Genomic DNA, 20,888 nt, shown 5'->3' with positions numbered 1-20,888 from the left:
AATGGAAAACGGCCTTTAGAACCTGCTACGGGCTTTTCCAATATAATGTGATGCCGTTTGGTCTGAGCAATGCTCCCGCAACCTTTCAGCATTTTATTAATGAAATATTCCATGATCTCATGGACATTTGTGTTATCATATACTTAGATGACATCTTGATATATTCCAAAACTCCCTCTGAACACGAAAAGCACGTAAGATGGGTACTTACTCGTCTTAAGGAACACAAATTATACGCAAAGTTAGAAAAATGCGTGTTCCATGTTTCTAAGATAAAATTCTTAGGTTATATACTCACCCCTAATAAAATACAAATGGATCCTGAAAAGATTTCTGCTATTATTGATTGGCCTATTCCCACCACTGTAAAATCACTGCAACGCTTCATTGGTTTCGCCAATTTTTACCGAAAGTTTATTAAAAAAATTTCTTCAATAGTCAGAACACTAACCCAATTGACCAGTGTTAATCAAAAATTCAAGTGGTCTGACAAAGCACAAGAAACCTTTGATACTCTTAAAGAACTATTCACTACTGCTCCAATACTTTCGCTCCCCAATTTTGAAGCTCAATTCCAACTCGAAGTGGATGCCTCAAACACTGGCATAGGAGCAGTACTTTCTCAAAAGCAAGGTGATGATGGTGAAATTCACCCAATCGCTTTTTTCTCCAGAACATTGACTAGTGCTGAAGTTAACTATAGTGTGGGTGATAAGGAACTTCTGGCTATAAAGAGTGCTCTAGAACAATGGAGACACCTCTTAGAAGGATCAAAACTTCCCTTCATAATATTTACTGACCATAAGAACCTTGAATACTTGAAGAAGAACAAAACTTTGACAGCCAGACAAGCAAGATGGTCTTTATTCTTAGACCGCTTTAACTTCATCATCACCTACAAACCAGGAACTCAAAATACGAAAGCTGATGCTTTATCTAGAATATCAGAAACTTCACCCCATGATCCACCTAATTATACTATCTCACCTGAAAAGTTCATTGGTGTCCTCACACCTATAGAACAAGAAGTACATAATGCCTTAAAAGAAGATACAATACCTCACCAGTATTGTTCCAAAGACCCTCAAACCGGCCTATACTATCATAACAATCAACTATATGTACCCGAGAGTATCAGATCATCAGTCCTCTCACCCATGATGATATCATTTCTGGACATCCGGGAATCCAAAAAACCATTGACCTCACCAGACGTAATTTCTGGTGGCCAGGCATGAATAAATACATCTATGAATATGTATCCGGGTGTGAGAATTGTGCTCGAAACAAATTAGTTCACAAAAGACCAATTGGTTTACTCACACCTCTGCCCAGGGCCGCCATCAGGGGGTGACAGGGGTGACTCCTGTCAGGGGCCCAATGGGCCAGGGGGGCCCCATGAGGCAAGAACTAAAAAAAAAAAAAAATTTTTTTTTTAAATTTTGGCAGCCACCAGTGGATACTACAGCAGAGTGCTAATTAAGCATGGGAAATTTATTACAAGGAGTAAAGTATTAGCATTTGAGAGGATTTCTGAGTGTGCACTAAACCACTATGCACAGTGTGAGACAGACTTGGCACTTTGTTTGTACAGTGTTTGCCTGAGTCACACGGCAGATCACTTTAATTTGCAGAGGAGGTAGGACTTAGTTAGCAAAATGTTTTTTATTTCTTTGTGCAATTTCGGATTGTAACTTCAGTGTGGTAGTAGTTGTATGGTGGGGCCAGGGGTCCATAAAAAACACATTTTTTTTTAGCAGCAGTGTATTTATGATTATTTGACAATTCTATATTTAAAAACATGCAGAAATGTTTCCTCCTCAATACACAAATGGTAGGTGCCCTTTTGGCAGATATGTATATATATATATATATATATATATATATATATATATATATATATATAAATAATGCATGTCACACACTGTTGATTTAGGGGATGCAAGGTGCATAAATGTTTCCTCCTGTGAGTGTTTCTGTGGGTGTCTGTGTTTGCCTTTGTGCTTTGATTTGTGTCTCTATGAGTGTGTATGTGTTTTTTTTTCAGTGGGAATCTCTGTGAGGGTGGGTGTGTATGTCTTTGTGCATTTTCTGTGGATGTCTGTGAGGGTGTGTGCATATGTCTTTGAGCTTTTTCTATGGGTGTCTCTGTGAGGGTGTGTGTATGTTTTGTCTTTGTGTATTTTCCCTGGATGCCTCTGTGAGGGTGGGTGTGTATGTCTGTTTTCTGTGGATGTCTCTGTGAGGGTGTGTGTATGTATGTATGTATGTCTGTGTTTTCTGTGGATGTCTCTGTGATGGTGTGTGTATGTCTTTGTGTGTTTTCTGTGGGTGTCTCTGTGTGTTTGTGTGTCTCTGTGTGTTTTCTAAGGCTGTCTCTGTCGGTGTTTCCTTGGGTGTATGTATAAGTTTGAGTTTGTCTGTGTGTGTCCATTGTCTGTTCCTTTTTAGGACATTTTGGCCTTACTACTGATTATTCACATCTTTCTACAGACTTTGAGACTAATGAGACCTTTACGGAAGTCACCTAATCCACCATATAACCTTTAAATTATTGTTTAGGCAGTTCAGGGCCCTTCCTTTCAGCCACTGCATGCTGTTGGCATCTTCCTTTACAAAAAGATAATAAGAACTCCATATTTTGTTTTCTAAATCTCCTTTTTTTACAAAGCTGAAGTCTACCTCATTACTTGTCAGATCAATGTAAACAAGTGCTGAGTGTCTATTTGGGTGTCTGTGTCTGAGTGTGTTTCTTTGCGTGTCTGCTAGAGTGTCTATATGTGAATCCTTATGTGTGAGTGTGTGTATGTTTCAGTGTGTGAGTGTGTCTGTGTGTTTGTATGTTACTACCTTTACAATATTTCCAAGTTTAAATAGACACTTAAGAATAAAGTGCATATATACATTTTAGTCACTTGGTCAAAAATTGCATATGTCAAAGGGGGGGGCCCTGATCAATGGTTAAGTCAGGGGCCCCAAAATTTCTAGTGGCAGCCCTGCCTCTGCCTATTCCGGATAAACCATGGAGTACCATAGCAATGGATTTCATTGTTGAATTACCTCTTTCACAACAAAATAACACGATCATGGTAATAGTGGATCATTTAACCAGACTAGCACATTTCATCCCTCTCAAGGGATTACCCACAGCTATAACAACTGCTAGAGTTTTTCTTGACCAAGTAGTTAGATTACATGGACTACCGACCAACATAGTCACAGACAGGGGAACCCAGTTTACATCCTCTTTCTGGAGATCTCTATGTAAACTGTTAAAGATTGACCATCGTTATACGACTGCTTTCCATCCCCAGACAAATGGACTAACAGAGAGACTGAATCAGACTATAGAGCAATTCTTACGTTGTTATATATCACATCTTCAAGATGACTGGTCAGTTTATCTCCCCATGGCTGAATTCACATATAACAATTCATTAAGCGCCTCTATCAAAACCTCCCCCTTTCATGCGACATATGGTTTTCACCCTAACACTATATCTCTTTCTAGTAAAGCTGTAAATTCCCCTGTAGCTACAGAATTTACATCCAATCTCCAAGAAAGACTAAATGTCCTGAAGTTACATCTGAAGGAAGCAAAAAACTATCAAAAAAGATATTATGATCTAACTCATAGACAAGGCCCTGATTACAAGATTGGGGACTTAGTACTCCTTTCAACTAGGAATCTCAAACTTCATGTTCCAAGCAAAAAACTTGCTAATCAGTTTTTGGGTCCTTTCCCAATCGAACAAGTGATCAATTCCAATGTGGTAAAACTTAAATTGCCTACAGATTATAAAATTCATCCATCTTTTCATATCTCCTTGTTGAAACCATATCCTGTCAAAGTTCGCACTTCTGACTCACCCCCACCTCCTGTTATGGTGGATAACCAGGAGGAATTTGAGGTAGAATCCATACTTGACTCTAGGATAAATAGACATAAATTGGAATATCTCATTAAATGGAAAGGTTACGGCCCAGAAGATAACTCCTGGCTCATTCATTCAGCTGTTCATTCACCCCAGTTGGTCAGGGCTTTCCATAGCAAATACCCCCTCAAACCGCATCTGGAATCCCCAGGGGTGATTCCCTGAGGGGGGGGACATGTGATATACCTTTAAATTTGCACATCACAAGTACTTCCTTCCTATTTAAGGAAACACTCTAGCCTCATTCTGGGCCTGAAAATTGAAGTTGTTTCTTCACAGTTCACTTTGTCTCCTGTGAAATAACTTTGCTCTTAGACTTTACTAAGTCTTTCAGGTCCTTAAGCTAATTTCTTAACTATATGTGCTGCATATTCTGTTGCTACCTTTACTCTCTACCGGAACCAGCCTCCCAGATTACTACGCTTACCGGAACTTCTTACTACAGACGCCGAAGTCGCGCTCACACTGAGCGGTCACCGGAGCTCAATCTGCCTGCCTGTCAGCTCCTCTTTGCTCTCTCATACCCACGCTGCCTCAACCTCCCTGGTTACAAGCTAAGTACCGCTCTCCACGCACAAATACTTACCTTGTTATTTTTGCATCAATCCTATATACGATTGCCTTTTTCTATATTAACCTGTCATCTGGAAAAGTACTTTTGATACGTATTTGGGATATATGAGAGTGTGTTTGGACTGTATATATTTTATTGATTGCTTGTGTGAGTGCGTGAAAACCTTGTTTAAACATAAAAGCAACAACTTTACCCTGGATATCATTGAACTGCCATTTGAGTGATTTAACCCATTTATTACTCTCATTTTCTCTGTGGTTCTCCTTGTTATATCATTCTTATATCAGTGCCTATCCACATTTTCTTATGTGTTATTGTAAGATATAATTTCATGTATATTAAATCAATTACTAAAATAATGCCTCACCTTGTATAACAAGTTGAACAAGTGATTTCTTCTTGCTTATTATAAGAAAAGAGCAACAAAACCTTTATTTTTGTCATAGATTTGTATTCACCATTTAAAGTGATTGTGAATATCACACCTGTGTTGCTGGTGATACAGCATCTGAAATGGTTTCTGGATAAAAATGTTTAGAAGAAATTAAGGAACGTTTGAAAATAATTAAAGTTGCTAATTGTCACGGATACCAGACAGCTAAGGCTACGCCAACCCCTCCCCCCCCCCCCACAACCTCACCCCTGTTTTTTCTCAGTGCTTTTGGGCTCCTCAGAGCAACCACAATCTCTGGAAGCTTTTGTTTGCTTGTTTTGTGAAGAGCTGGTGCATGACCAGAAAAACCCTCCTAGGATGGCCGGGCTCCTGGAACTCCCGGTCGGCCGCCTCACAACTGACACCCGCCTAACTCCTCTCAGGCTGGCCGGGCTCTTGGAATTCCCAGTCGGCCACAGGACAGCAGGACACCCGCTAACTTTACCCCTGGTCACTCCAGCAGCCATTTGCCCCAAAACTCCGCTCTTTTGGGGATTGGTAGCCCCTAGTGAGGACAAGAGCTGTGGCAATTATCAGAGGGGAGCTCCTTTGGGAACTGGGGGTTTTGGACACCCCTAACCCCATAACTTCAATGGACTGTAACTCCAGTTTAAGAGCTTTAAAATGACACCCACTCCACTGGGATCACCCCGAAACCGCCACCCCTAGGTATTGGGATTATGTAAGACTGTGGCTTCTATGGAGGTGCGGGGCTGTCTGGAGGGGCGGGAATGGCGGGAAAACTGTGGCATTGTCTTTTGTTCTTATCAAGATGAGCTGTCTGTATAAAAGGAGTGTGTGTTTTAAATAAATAAAATCAGTTCTTATTTCACCTGAATGCTAGTCTGTCTAGTCATTTAGGTGGGCTCCTGCTAGAATCACTTTCCTGGGCTACATAGAAATTACTTTCCTGGGCTACATAGCAGCCTGTTCCAGGCAGAGGAAGGACACTCTGGGTAGCTGGAGTCTGCCACAGGGTGGGACCCTGAGTACTGGTGCTGTCGGGCATCAGGGGTGGCTACAGGCTGTGGTCACTTGCCAGCTACATAGCTGCAGTCGGCAGGAAGGAAGTAGGACCCGTTTTGCGGAGCTACCCAGTCGGGGTAGCTGGGGGTATCCGTCACATTGTCTGGCAGCGGTGGGATCTGCTTCTTCCACACGATTCCTGCTGACAGAGAAGGGCCACAGTAGCTGGTAACTATGGGAGCCGAGTAGCTTAGGAGATTACAGGAGGCACTGACCCAGCTGGACGGTCCTGGTTCTGAACTGGACTAGCTGAGCTGTAGGAGCATTGTCCATCGCCAACTATGGAGGGAGAAGCTTCAACAAGAAAAGTATTGTGATGGAAAGGTCCTCTCCACAGATGATAACAGGTACTGGGTCCGGTGGGACTTGCGAGTGCTTTTCCTGGGAGAGCAGGAAACTAGATTGACTGGTTTGGGCAGAGATGTGGGTGGAAGACGGCTATCGGGACCTCAGATGGCTCGCTATGCAAGTACGGCCATGGCTGGAGGATTGCTTCCCCACAGAGGGCTTTGGCTTCGGCGGCTCTGGGTTACTATTGGAAAAGTTGACAGAAAACCCAGAATTTGGGAGCGGGGTGGAACTGAGAGTAATGAACATTGGCCACTCCCGAGAGCAGCTGTTGGATCTCTCGGGGGTACCCTGGCTGATATCCGATATGGTATCGCTTATTGTCCAAGAATGGGGACTGGAAAAGGCATACAAGAGGCTGCTAGACCGAGTTCTGCAGCATGCCACGGAGTCTGCACGGAGCTGTGGTGCAGCACTCTGGGAATCATGGAGGCTGGCCTCAGATGAGTGGCAACAGAGCATAAGCGACGACAAGCTGCTAGATACAGATCAGCAGCCTGGGCCCGAGCTTATAGACCTGGACAAAGGAGCCACCCCAGCAGAAGCACTGGCAACAGGGCAGAGAGCCGCTGGCCTCTTCCCAGCACCTGTAACAGCCCCAGGAAACCAGGGAGAGGAGGTAGGCGTCCTCCCTGCCCTTATAGAGAACCCCTTGCTGGGAGAGATGGATGTAGGTCTCTCTCCTCAGCGGCAGAGCCATCCCCTGGGAGCGGAGGTAGTCGTCCTCCCTCCCCGTAAACAGAACCCCTTCCTGGGGGAGGAGACAGTCGGTCTCTCTCCTCAGTGGCAGAGCCAGGAGCAGGGAGAGAAGAGAGTCGGTCTCTCTCCCCAACGGCAGAGCCATCCCCTTGGATAGTGGAGGTAGTCGTCCTCCCTCCCCGTAAGCAGAACCCCTTCCTGGGAGAGGAGACAGTCGGTCTCTCTTCCCAGCGGCAGAGCCAGGAGCCGGGAGAGGAGACAATCGGTCTCTCTCCCCAGAGGCAGAGCCATCCCCTGGGAGTGGAGGTAGTCATCCTCCCTCCCCTTACAGAGAACCCATTGCAGGGAGAGATGGATGTCGATAACTCCCCCCAGCAGCAGAATCCCTTCCTGGGAGAGCAGACAGTTGGTCTCTCTCCCCAGCGGCAGAGCCAGGAGCCGGGAGAGGAGACAGTTGGTCTCTCTCCCCAGCGGCAGAGCCATCCCCTGGGAGTGGAGGTAGTTGGTCTCCCTCCCCTTACAGAGAACCCCTTGCAGGGAGAGATGGATGTCGATAACTCTCCCCAGCAGCAGAACCCCTTCCCGGGAGAGGAGACAGTCGGTCTCTCTCCCCAGCGGCAGAGCCATCCTCTGGGAGTGGAGGTAGTTGTCCTTCCTCCCTGTAAGCAGAACCCCTTCCTGGCAGAGGAGACAGTTGGCCTCTCTTCCCAGCGGCAGAGCCATCCCCTGGGAGCAGAGGTAGTCGTCCTCCCTCCCCTTACAGAGAAGCCCTTGCAGGGAGAGACGGGTATCAATATCTCTCCCCAGTGGCCAAATCCCTTTGTGGGAGAGGAGACAGTTGGTCTCTCTCCCCAGCGGCAGAACTCCGTACAGGGAGCAGAGACAGCTAGTCTCCCTCCCCAGCGGCAGCACAGTTTCCCATGGAGCGGAGGTAACAGACCTCCCTCCCCAGAGGTCGATCTCCTTCTCGGGAGACAGATGGACTCTCCCCTCAGTAGCTTGGCAGGGTCTCTACCCTTTTCTTGTCCCGGAGTATTTCTCAACAAGGGCAGGCGTTGCATCGGGCAAGGAGGATAAAAGCGTATATAGTTGGTGCCACATGTTTGGGCACCCGAGCTTTACCTTCCCCACCAAGGAGCAACCTCCCCCTCCGGTCTGGGGTTGGAATACATCCAGGAAACCGGCACTGGCTTTGTTTGTGGGTGGGTCAGCCGGTACTCAACAGAGTGTCACAGAGGGAGACAGTTTGGCCATGGAACTTAAGGACACTGGAACTTGTGGAACAGCAATTGTTTGGGAGCCGGCCTTAGCAAACTTGTTTGGGACTTTGCATTATGTGACTATCCCTGCGCCCAGGGTGCAGGATATAAACGCCAGCAGGAACCCCCCAGGATGCCCCAAGCTCAGGAGAGATGGGATAACCTCTCCCAGCAACCGAGAAGTGGAGGGCCACCGTCAGACAGCCCCAGGCCAACCCGTTAAGGGTCTTGCCGGGTCTGCTGAACTGGAGGGGGGAGATGTCAGATACCAGACAGCTAAGGCTACCCCCAACCCCCCCCCCTACAACCTCACCCCTGTTTTTTCTCAGTGGTTTTGGGCTCCTCAGAGCAACCACAATCTCTGGAAGCTTTTGTTTGCTTGTTTTGTGAAGAGCTGGTGTATGACCAGGAAAACCCTCCTAGGCTGGCCGGGCTCCTGGAATTCCCGGTCGGCCGCCTCACGACTGACACCCGCCTAACTCCTCTCAAGCTGGCCGGGCTCCTGGAACTCCCGGTTGGCCACAGGACAGCAGGACACCCGCTAACTTTACCCCTGGTTGCTCCAGCAGCCCTTTGCCCCAGAGCTCTGCTCTTTGGGGGATTGGTAGCCCGTAGGGAGGACAAGAGCTGTGGCAATTATCAGAGGGGAGATCCTTTGGGAATTGGGGGTTTTGGACACCCCTAACCCCATAACTTCAATGGACTGTAATGAGACCCTGGAAGTGCCGCCGCTCCACCGGGATCACCCCGAAACCATCACCCCTAGGTATTGGGATTATATTAGAATGTGGCTCCTATGGAGGTGCCGGGCTATCTGGAGGGGCAGGAATGGTGGAAAAACTGTGGCATTGTCTTCTGTTCTTATCAAGATGAGCTGTCTGTATAAAAGGAGTGTGTGTGTTTTAAATAAAATCAGTTCTTATTTCACCTGAATGATAGTCTGCCTAGTCATTTAGGTGGGCTCCTGCTAGAATCACTTTTCTGGGCTACATAGAAATCACTTTCCTGGGCTACATAGTAGCCTGTTCCAGGCAGAGGAAGGACACTCTGGCAGAGCTACCTAGTCTGGGTAGCTGGAGTCTGCCACAGGGTGGGACCCTGAGTACTGGTGCTGTCGGGCATCAGGGGTGTCTACAGGCTGTGGTCACTTGCCAGCTACATAGCTGCAGTCGGCAGGGAGGAAGCAGGACCCGTTTTGCGGAGCTACCCAGTCAGGGTAGCCGGGGGTATCCGTCACACTAATACTTTTATTTGTGATGCCGTTGTGGAAATTATCTGCATTAATGCTAAAAATGCTGTTAAAGTGGTCCTGACAAGGAAGGCCTTATGGCTGAAATCTTCTTCTGCAGACATGGTCTCCAAGGGCAGACTTTTGTTTTTTCCTTTTTAGGTCCAGGTTATTTCCAAGGTTTGTTGGTCGTTTTTGTTCCTTTTGCCAGTCCAGGAATCAAAAGTCTTCTTCCTGTTCAAATCTGATACCTACAAGTCCTCTTTGAAACCTGCAAATGCTTGTAACAAACAATATAACAAATCTGCCCCACTCAGCAAAATCAGCATGAAGGTGCAGCCCCCAAACCAGATTCAGTTCTGGTAGGAGGCAGATAGAACCTTTCTTGCTAGGCTTGGGTGCAGTCTGTTTGAGATTATTTTGTACTAAAGTTAGTTACCAAGGGAAACAGAATAAGGTTTTGGTCCAGAACTTCTCAAGAAAAGTTTCTTCTGTTACATATTTCCAAAGATCAGATAAAGGTGAACACCTTTTTATAATGTGTTCAAGACCTGGAAGTTATGGTAGTAATTATTCCAGTTCCAGAATCGGAAAGAACACAAGGGATTTATTCCAACTTGTTCATAGTTCCAAAGAAGGAAGGGACATCCAGATCCATTCTGGATTTGAGAACTTTGAATAGAGTAACAGTTCATACCTTCAAGATAGAAAATAATTTTCAGTTTCTCAGATTTGCCTTTCTGGACGAACAATTCCAATTTGTAGTTCTGCTCTACAGGTAAAGCTACAGCACCTAGGATATTCACAAAGGTCCTGTTGGAAAAACTAAAGTTGTTGAGCACTCAGGGGGCAACATTTTGGATCCCTTTGACAGGTTAATAATTATAGGCAAAGGGTTTTATGAAATTAATTTGTGTTTACGTGATTCACATAAACCACTAAGCTCAAGTTGGGAGCTATTGTTGTTGAGAGCTTAGGGGACAAACTTTTGGTGTTAGACAACGTTTCAAATTGATTGTATACACCTCTGAGCTCTAAAGCCTGGCTGAGTATAATAAATAGGATCACTTGATACTATAAATAATGGCGATCGGACATTTGCACAACTCGACCTGGCACAATGAGCAATGAGCAAAAACCAGAGGAGTTCAGCACAATGAGCAATAAAGCCTGATGTTGGTACAATGGGTGGAGCAACCCCACTTCAGATACGTATGAAATATTAATAAAATTAATATGAAAGGTGGAGCATACAATGTACAGTAAATAGTGATGGATCAAAGGGGTTTACATTGCAGTTGTTTTCCCATGTTTCATGAGAAAGTCAGAGTTCTCACGCGTAGAAGGGACTGTCTTATATAGGCTTATTGCGTGGGATTCCTGACTGCATGCCATGGATCCTCTACAATTGGATGAGGCTGGTAGTACAACATGGAGACTCCCTAACTGCTTGATGGGGTGACTACAACTTTGTGAAGTCTGTTGCAGTTGATAAACATGTTTTAATTAACTTCTAGTAAGTAAATATATACAGTATATGTGTGCGAGTTCAGAATAAAGTGTACACTGCTTTGAGTCGAGGTTGCGCTTTGTGCTTACTTTTTGTAGAACTTTTTTTCTAGAACATTTTGGTTTGAGAGCCCACAACAGCATTCTAGAAGCAGAAGCTGTACTGGTGTTTCCCAAATAAACTGCAGACCTGATGATTGATTGACCTTTGGCTGTCTTACCAGACTGTTGTTAACTCTGGTGACTGAATCTGTTTTTTATCAACACCTTCCACATGTATGCTTTTTAAATAAGTATTGTACTAAGTATTGACTGGTAATTATTAAGGGATTATTTATTGCGTATATTATTTGTCATTAAGTGCACAGCTTTATTTTTTGTATTGATAGCAATAGATGAACAGCACCACTCCAAAATACATAATAAGATTAATTGTTTGATTCATAGACATTGAATCAATATTACTGTACTCTTGGTATATAATTTATAGTGCTGTTGTTAGTCTGTCCTAGTAATCTCTCACTTGGTGGCAGACTCATCACTCTATAATTCAGAGGGCATCTTTTCTTTGGCCGTCTTGGGTGGTGATCATCAAAGGTGCCAGTTTCTCAGGATGGGGAGCAACCTGGGAGTTCAGGAGTCCACAGGGGGTTTGATCTCCTCAGGAAGCAAGGTTACCAATCAATATCATATAAATCCTTGCTAACTTCAAAGCTTTTCAGAATTGACTTCTTATCAAACAAAAATTGTTTCTGAGATTCCAGTCAGACAACATTACGGCTGTCATGTATATCTGTATATCAACAATCAAAGAGGAACACAAAGTTCCTTGGCAATGAAGGAAATCTCCCACATTTGGAAATGGACAGAACAGCATCACTGTGTAACATCTGCAATTCATATACCAGGGGATAACAATTGGGAAGCAGATTTCTTCAGCCATCAGGTCCTCCATCCAGGGGAATGCTCTCTGAACCAGATAGTGAGCCAGTGGAGTCTCCTGGAAATAGATTTAATGGCTTCTCTCCTAAATTACAAACATCACAGATATTGTTCCTGTTCTCTGGATCCAAAAGCAGACCTAAAAGATGCTCTACTGGTTCCCTGGTCAATCTGTCTAATATACATATTTCCGTTGTTTGTGCTGGTATCTAGAGTGATAGCTCAGAACAAGCAAGAGCTTGTGTCAGTAATTCTGATTGCTCTAGCTTTTCTCTGGATCTGGTCTTGGTATGTGGATCTGATTCAAATGTCCAGCTATCCTCCTTGGAGCCTTCCTCCAAGGAAGGATCTCCTGTAACAAGTTCCATTTTTCCCAAGACCTAAAAGATCTGAATTTAATGGCTTGGAGATAGAACGCCTGGTTTTAAGTCAGAGATGTTTCTCTGATTCAGTCATTGACACTCTTATCCAAGCTAGGAAGCCTGTGACTAGAAAGGTCTACCACAAGGTATGGAAAGTGTTTCTTGCCTGGTTTGACAGTATAAGTTTTTTCTGGAGTTCTTTTAGAATTCCAAGATCTCTGCAGTTCCTTCAAGATGGTCTAGACAAAGGTTTATATGCTAGTTCTCTAAGGGTCATATTTCTGCAATCTCAGTATTGTATCATAAAAACGTTTGCAAAGTTACCAGACATTCAGGTTTTTGTTAAAGCCTTAAAGGGACAGTCAAGTAAAAAAAAAAAAAACTTTCATGATTTAAATAGGGCATGTAATTTTAAACTACTTTCCAATTTACTTCTATTACCAATTTTGCTTTGTTCTCTTGGTATTCTTAGTTGAAAGCTAAACCTAGGATGTTCATATGCTAATTTCTTAGACCTTGAAGGCCGCCTCTAATCTGAAAGTATTTTGACAGTTTTTCACCACTAGAGGGTGTTAGTTCATGTGTTTCACATAGATAACATTGAGCTCAGGCACATGAAGCTCCTAGGAGTCTGCACTGATTGGCTAAAAATGCAAGTCTGTCAAAAGAACAGAGGTAAAAAGTATATTATTATAACTGTGTTGGTTATGCAAAAGTGGGGAATGGGTAATAAACGGATTATCTATCTTTTTAAACAACAAAAATGATGGCGTTTACTGTCCCTTTTAATTAGGAATAACTGATAATCAAGCCGTATCTCCTCCTTGTAACTTTAATTTGATCTTAACACTGTTGCAGCATCCTCCCTTTAAGACTATGCATGGTCTGGACATCCACTATCTATTGTTGAAGGTTATGTTTCTCTATTTATTTCTTCAGCTACAATAGTTTCAGAACCATTTATACTTTCGTGTGAATCACCTTATCATATATTTCATCAGGATAAGGCAGTTCTTAGGACTTATTATTCCTTTTTACACAAAGTGGTTTCCACAGATAACATAAATCAGGTAATTGTGATTCATTGTATCCAGCTTCCAAAAACTCCAAGGAGCATATTTTACACAATTTAGATGTGGTCCTTTAATGGTAATCTCGAGCTTGGGTATTAGATCCCATAGGTGATGTCTCCTGGACTGTCACCACCTCTTGAAAGAAAACTAAATGTATGCTTACCTATTAAATTCATTTTTTCATGGTGGTGAGAGTCCATGAGCCCCACCTTTTCTTTTTTTCTTTTACCTTTCCTTTCCAAAGCTTTATTAAAGTTATGAATAAACTTTACATACAAGATCATTTATGAATTTATCAATAACTAGACATGTGCGATTCGTTTCAGATCGATTTGGAAATTCGGAAAATTCGGAGATTCGGATCGATTCGAATTTCCGAATTAAAATACTGCCGAATCTACCGAATAAATCCGAATCGAATCGAATACATCCGAATCGATTCAAATACATCCGAATCGATTCGGATGTATTCGGTAGATTCGGATGGCTGTGTATTACACTAGTATTGTACAGTATATTAGGTTTTATCACTCTGCTATGGATTAAACCTAATACAGGGAGTGCATAATTATTAGGCAAGTTGTATTTTTGAGGATTAATTTTATTATTGAACAACAACCATGTTCTCAAGGAACCCAAAAAACTCATTAATATCAAAGCTGAATAGTTTTGGAAGTAGTTTTTAGTTTGTTTTTAGTTATAGCTATTTTAGGGGGATATCTGTGTGTGCAGGTGACTATTACTGTGCATAATTATTAGGCAACTTAACAAAAAACAAATATATACCAATTTCAATTATTTATTTTTACCAGTGAAATCAATATAACATCTCAACATTCACAAATATACATTTCTGACATTCAAAAACAAAACCAAAACAAATCAGTGACCAATATAGCCACCTTTCTTTGCAAGGACACTCAAAAGCCTGCCATCCATGGATTCTGTCAGTGTTTTGATCTGTTCACCATCAACATTGCGTGCAGCAGCAACCACAGCCTCCCAGACACTGTTCAGAGAGGTGTACTGTTTTCCCTCCTTGTAAATCTCACATTTGATGATGGACCACAGGTTCTCAATGGGGTTCAGATCAGGTGAACAAGGAGGCCATGTCATTAGATTTTCTTCTTTTATGCCCTTTCTTGCCAGCAACGCTGTTGAGTACTTGGACGCGTGTGATGGAGCATTGTCCTGCATGAAAATCATGTTTTTCTTGAAGGATGCAGACTTCTTCCTGTACCACTGCTTGAAGAAGGTGTCTTCCAGAAACTGGCAGTAGGACTGGGAGTTGAGCTTGACTCCATCCTCAACCCGAAAAGGCCCCACAAGCTCATCTTTGATGATACCAGCCCAAACCAGTACTCCACCTCCACCTTGCTGGCATCTGAGTCCTTTACTTGGTAAAGGGCTCTCTGCCCTTTACCAATCCAGCCACGGGCCCATCCATCTGGCCCATCAAGACTCACTCTCATTTCATCAGTCCATAAAACCTTAGAAAAATCAGTCTTGAGATATTTCTTGGCCCAGTCTTGACGTTTCAGCTTGTGGGTCTTGTTCAGTGGTGGTCGTCTTTCAGCCTTTCTTACCTTGGCCGTGTCTCTGAGTATTGCACACCTTGTGCTTTTGGGCACTCCAGTGATGTTGCAGCTCTGAAATATGGCCAAACTGGTGGCAAGTGGCATCTTGGCAGCTGCACGCTTGACTTTTCTCAGTTCATGGGCAGTTATTTTGCGCCTTGGTTTTTCCACATGGTTCTTGCGACCCTGTTGACTATTTTGAATGAAACGCTTGATTGTTCGATGATCACGCTTCAGAAGCTTTGCAATTTTAAGAGTGCTGCATCCCTCTGCAAGATATCTCACTATTTTTGACTTTTCTGAGCCTGTCAAGTCCTTCTTTTGACCCATTTTGCCAAAGGAAAGGAAGTTGCCTAATAATTATGCACACCTGATATAGGGTGTTGATGTCATTAGACCACACCCCTTCTCATTACAGAGATGCACATCACCTAATATGCTTAATTGGTAGTAGGCTTTCGAACCTATACAGCTTGGAGTAAGACAACATGCATAAAGAGGATGATGTGGTCAAAATACTAATTTGCCTAATAATTCTGCACTCCCTGTATACAGTACATAATACTAGTGTAATACACAGCACATCCCACCTAACACTTACCAAAATTCCGAATTTCCGAATCGATTCGAACAGAAACAAATTTTTCCGAATCCGAAAGAATCCGAATGAATCCGAAACAATTTTATTCAAATTTTTCAAAATTCGAATAGATCCGAACCAAAATTCGAATCAATCCAAATCGATCTGAACTGAACCGAAACAAATTTTTCGAAGCTGCACAAGTCTATAAATAACATTGAAATTATGGATTGAAGAACAAAATATGGGATAATGTGCCCATTGTCTTTGAAAGATTTTCCAGGGGAGATGTGTCTGTTTAGTGAACAGAAAGTGCCCCTGGAAATTGATGCGTTTCTCTTTCCATTAAAAAACTTTTAAACGCTTTATAACAAAACTTTCACAAAGTCAAGTCTCTGTTTCTTCACACCTCAAACGTACACATGCTGCTAGACTGGAGATTTTGTGAGGTACAGCTTCAAATGCCCATGATCAGTACAAACATGTAATCGCCTGGGTGATGATGAGTAGTGTGCAGCTAAATTTCTCAAAGATTTATGAATTCTTTTTGTTGTTGTTTTAAAAATGCTTATACGTATATTTATAAAAAGGAGAGGTGGGGGATATCTCAGAAGGGATAAAGTGCTGGGAGGCTTGAAAGGATGAGCGGTCGTTCCTGCATGCCTATTATTACAGAGTTGTAATACCAGCTCATGTATTTCTATTGTACCTGTTTTATAGTAATGGGATCTCTCTAGTTACAAAGCTGTTGTAACCCTCTTACTGAATCATGAAAGAACATTTGGGGGTTTTATATCCTGTTAAATCTGTCACAAATTTTGCCACAGCAAAGGATATTGAAGAAATGTTTCAAGTCCCTGGACTTAAAAACAATACAATATAAAGGGACGTTCCAGTCAAAATATAAATGCACATAGATTTGTTGCATCTTTGTATAGAAACATATTTTCAATATACCTGTATTGGCAAAAATGCGTCTATTAAGAGCTATCACTGTTTTAGTGTTAACATTTTTCTGTGCATGTGAATTATACCTGGATATTTTCACTGCACCCACATTTTAAATAATGCAGCTGCTCAGATCATCAGTGGGACTTGTATCATGTCAGCAATTAACAAATTGAGTCATTACCAGATGGTACAGGCACCTTAGGCTCTCTGAACAAGTGTTGTATTTAAAATACTGGTGCACAGTGCATACTTAAATACACTTTGAAACAGCTATAGCTTTTATTAGAAGCATTTTTGACAGTGCATGTATATTACAAAATCGCTTCTGTTCAATACCAAGCTGCACCCATGTGGTTTCCAATTTTGGCTGGAATATCCCTTTAGGGGGACACTGAACCCACAGATTTTAAGCAACTTTCTAATTTACTCCTATTATCAATTTTTCTTCATTCTCTTGGTATCTTTATTTCAATACCAGGAATGTAAGTTTAGATGCCGGCCCATTTTTGGTGAACAACCTGGGTTGTTCTTGCTGATTGGTGGATACATTCACCCACCAATAAACAAGTGCTGTCAAGGGTCTGAACCAAAAATTTGGCAGGCTCCTTAGCTTGGATGCCTTCTTTTTCCAATAAAGACAGCAAGACAACGAAAAAGAAATGATAACAGGAGTAAATTAGAAAGTTGCTTAAAATTGCATGCTCTATCTGAATCACGAAAGAAAAAAAATTGGGCCCTTTAATATCCTATCAACTGAAAGCTTTATGTTGCAGTAATATTCTGTTATTGCTAGGTGGCAACAAAGACCAAGGATAGTCCTCTTCACAACAGAAACCTTTTGCAGCAGACATCTATAATCCAGCGTTTTTTAATTCACAGCTAAAAACCTCTTTGAGAATATAAGTAGTTGTGCCATTATATATTAAAATTATGTTGATTCCTATTTTGAGTTTGACACATAAGGTAAATAAAGGCATTATACTGCATTAGCATATTTAATGAAGAGAAAGAACTGTATTGCTTTTAGACATTTTAGTATACTCACTGCATGAATACTTTGTTTCTGGTGCTACCATACCTGGGCACCCAGGAGACCTGCTATTCTTTGGCTCCTGTAAGATTCCTTGTCACACATTATGATCAACACTGTAAAATGTGATGCATTTGGCAAAGCCCTCTTAAAGCTAATTTATAGATTTTAAATATTTGATAACATTTTGTTGATATTTGAATTCATTTTCTGGACTTTTCAAGAAGGGCCATCCAAAGGTAACTCTGTAGTAATAGTAGCAATAGAAATAACATGCATGCTGCTCTGTTTAATAATTTTGAGCATAGATAGATAGATAGATAGATAGATAGATAGATAGATAAACCTGCACTAATAAAAGGCTTCCTTGCAGTAGGATTGTACACATTCTGCACACGACTATGTATAGACTGGCTGCTATGGGCCTCCGCAAGCACCTGGGCCCTGGGGCCGCTGTACTTGCTGCACCAATGGTAATTCCGCCCCTGCTATCGACCCTGCATAACTGTGTGTTTAACCTCCACAAAGGGAATAAACACACACAACAGAAGTGCCGTTTGGGACCCACAGAGCATTGCTGGTCCTAAACGGAAACTAACGCTGATCCAATCAGCAGCACTAGCAGTTGAGTCATGCTGCTGATTTGATTAGTGGCAGTTTTCACTAGGGACCAGCAGTGCTCTGTGTGTACTGAACGGTACTTCTGCTGTGCAGGGGTTAAACACACAGTAGTGCAGGGTCATTCTCAACGGAATAGTCTAATCAAAATGAAACTTTCATGATTCATATTGAGCATGCAATTTTAAGCAACTTTCTATTCGTTCTCTTGGTATTTGAATGTAAGCATAGGACCCGGCCCATTTTTTGGTTTAGCACCTGGGTAGCGCTTGCTGATTGGTGGCTACATTTAGACACCAATCAGAAAAAGCTACGCAAGTGCTGATGCAAAAATGGACGGCTCCTATGCTTACTTTCTTGCTTTTTCAAATAAAGATTACCAAGAGAATGAAGAAAAAATGATAATAGGAGTAAATTAGAAGGTTGCTTAAAATTGCATGCTCTATCATGAAAGTTTACTTTTGACTAGACTATTCCTTTATGTTAAAATTATTTTTATTGACTTTTCAGCAATTTTACAAAAAAGAAAAGAATAAACAGACGCAAAAAGTAACAATATTTTGAGTCATCAGCTTACATCATTGGTACATCATCTATAAAAAACAAGACCCAATATAACCATTTGTAAACATCTGCTTTACAGAATTGGATTCTTAACACACCCGTAACATAACAATTCTTATCTTGTAAGATTAAAAGAACTAGTTAAGAATAGTGGTAGAAGGGGAGCAAGAAAAGAAGGATTAGAGGGGAAGGGAAGGGTGTGAGGGAGTGAAGGGCCGGGCTATCTTAGGTGTAAACTCACCTAAACCTGTCATGGCCAGACGAGCCACCACTGAGACACAGAGGGATCCCATAACTGGGAATATAATATATAAACTTAGACTTAGATATTTCCTCAATTACTTTATGTCCTAAGGTGTGACGTATCATGCATGATCCAATAGAACCAAACCTTCTGAAATGATTCTTGCGTGTCTTGGGTAATAGCTGCTTGTGATGACATATTGTAATAATGTTTAATCTTGAGGACCACCTCCCCCCAGGGCGGGGCTACCACCTTCCAGTGACGCGCTATACATACTCTAGTAGCTGTGCAGGTTATTCTAATAAATTGATTTATATGTTTATTGAACTCTTTGAGTCTAGTGTGTAGTAGTGCTTGGTCTATTGTCAAGCGTACGGGACAGTTTAATAATGTGCTTAAAAGTTGGGATAAGTGGTTCCACATTATGTTTGAGTGTATGCAGTCCCACCACATGTCTGTAACTCCCCTCCTCTCCCCATCCCCTGTAGCAAAGTTTAGAGCCGTTGCCTCCAGCATGTGACGTAATCAGTGGGGTTAGGTACCAACGAAAATTGGTTTTAATGCAGCTTTCAAGCACATCTGTGCTCTGTAATCCCCTCGCCGCATTATATAGTATTAGATGCCAGTTTTCGATATTAATATCATAGTTAAGATCCCTTTCCCATTTTAATTGTAAAGGGGATTTGGTTTTCGCTCCTGCTGTCTGAATTGCTTGATAAATGTATGATATTGTTTTCTTAGGTCTAGAGGGTGAGCTACATATAGATTCTAGTGTGGTTAGCGATCTTCCTAGCCCCGAGGGGAAATGGTGGTGCAGAGTAGAGGTGAGCTGCAAATAAAAAAAACAGTTAAGTGGGATCGGGTGCAGTTTGTCTTGTAATTGAGTAAAAGTTAGTAATTTACCTCTGTCTATCAAGTCAGCTCCTGTAGAGTCCCCTGTTCTCCCACTTTTGAATAGTCAATCTATACTCTGTTTTCATAATACAGCTAAGCGGGGTCCTAATGGATCTATTGGGTATTAGCTTAAGAGATGAGGTTAGTCTGGTCCACTGGTCTGTCATATAGTCCGTGATTGGAAATCTTTTGGAAGTTTTATCTAGATGGGGTCTTGGGACCCATAAAAGTGACTCACATAGATCATTAGTTGTAATGTCTGACTCTAATTTCGTCCAGATTATTTATTCTTCTAGCTTATTAAGCAGGGTAGTCTGCGCCAACCTAGCTGCCTGATAGTAATGTTTGAAATTTGGTGCTCCAACTCCCCCTAGTCTTCTGTGCCTATTAAGAGTAAAAGAAGCGATTCTGGCTCTTTTCACACCTCTTATGAAGCTATCAGTTAGTCTTTGAAGGTCCTCTAGTTCCCGTGAGGGGATTTTTATTGGCAGCGTACGGAATAGATATAGTATTCTTGGTAGCACTGTCATTTTAATTGCAGACAACCTTCCAAACCAGGAGAATCCTAATTTGCTCCAGTTGTTTAAATCTTGTTTAATGGTCTTATATATTGGGGGATAATTGGCCTGATAGAGCTCCATAGAGCGGCTAGTAAGGTTAATCCCTAAAAATTTGAGGTGATTTTTGATCCATTTGAACTCAAAATTTAGTTCTATCAGTTTTCTAGTGTGGTCAGGGAGTGCTATGGGCATAGCTTCACATTTTTCTAGATTTACATTAAATCCTGAAACTTTGGAAAATAACTCTAGAGTTTTATATAGGTTCGGTAAGGTGATCATTGGTCTGGTCAGGGATAGAAGAATATCATCTGCAAAGAGAGTGAGCTTATAATCACTTTATTTTATTGTAATCCCTGTAATATCAGCAGATTTTCAGATGTGCTGAGCCAGAGGCTCCACACACATAGCAAATATTAAAGGGGATAATGGGCATCCTTGTCGGGTGCCGTTAAGGACCGCAAATCTGTCTGACTGGTGTCCCA

This window comes from Bombina bombina, chromosome 5 (assembly GCF_027579735.1).
Source record: "Bombina bombina isolate aBomBom1 chromosome 5, aBomBom1.pri, whole genome shotgun sequence".
Taxonomy (NCBI): Eukaryota; Metazoa; Chordata; class Amphibia; order Anura; family Bombinatoridae; genus Bombina; species Bombina bombina.
Note: the sequence above shows the minus strand (reverse complement) of the source record.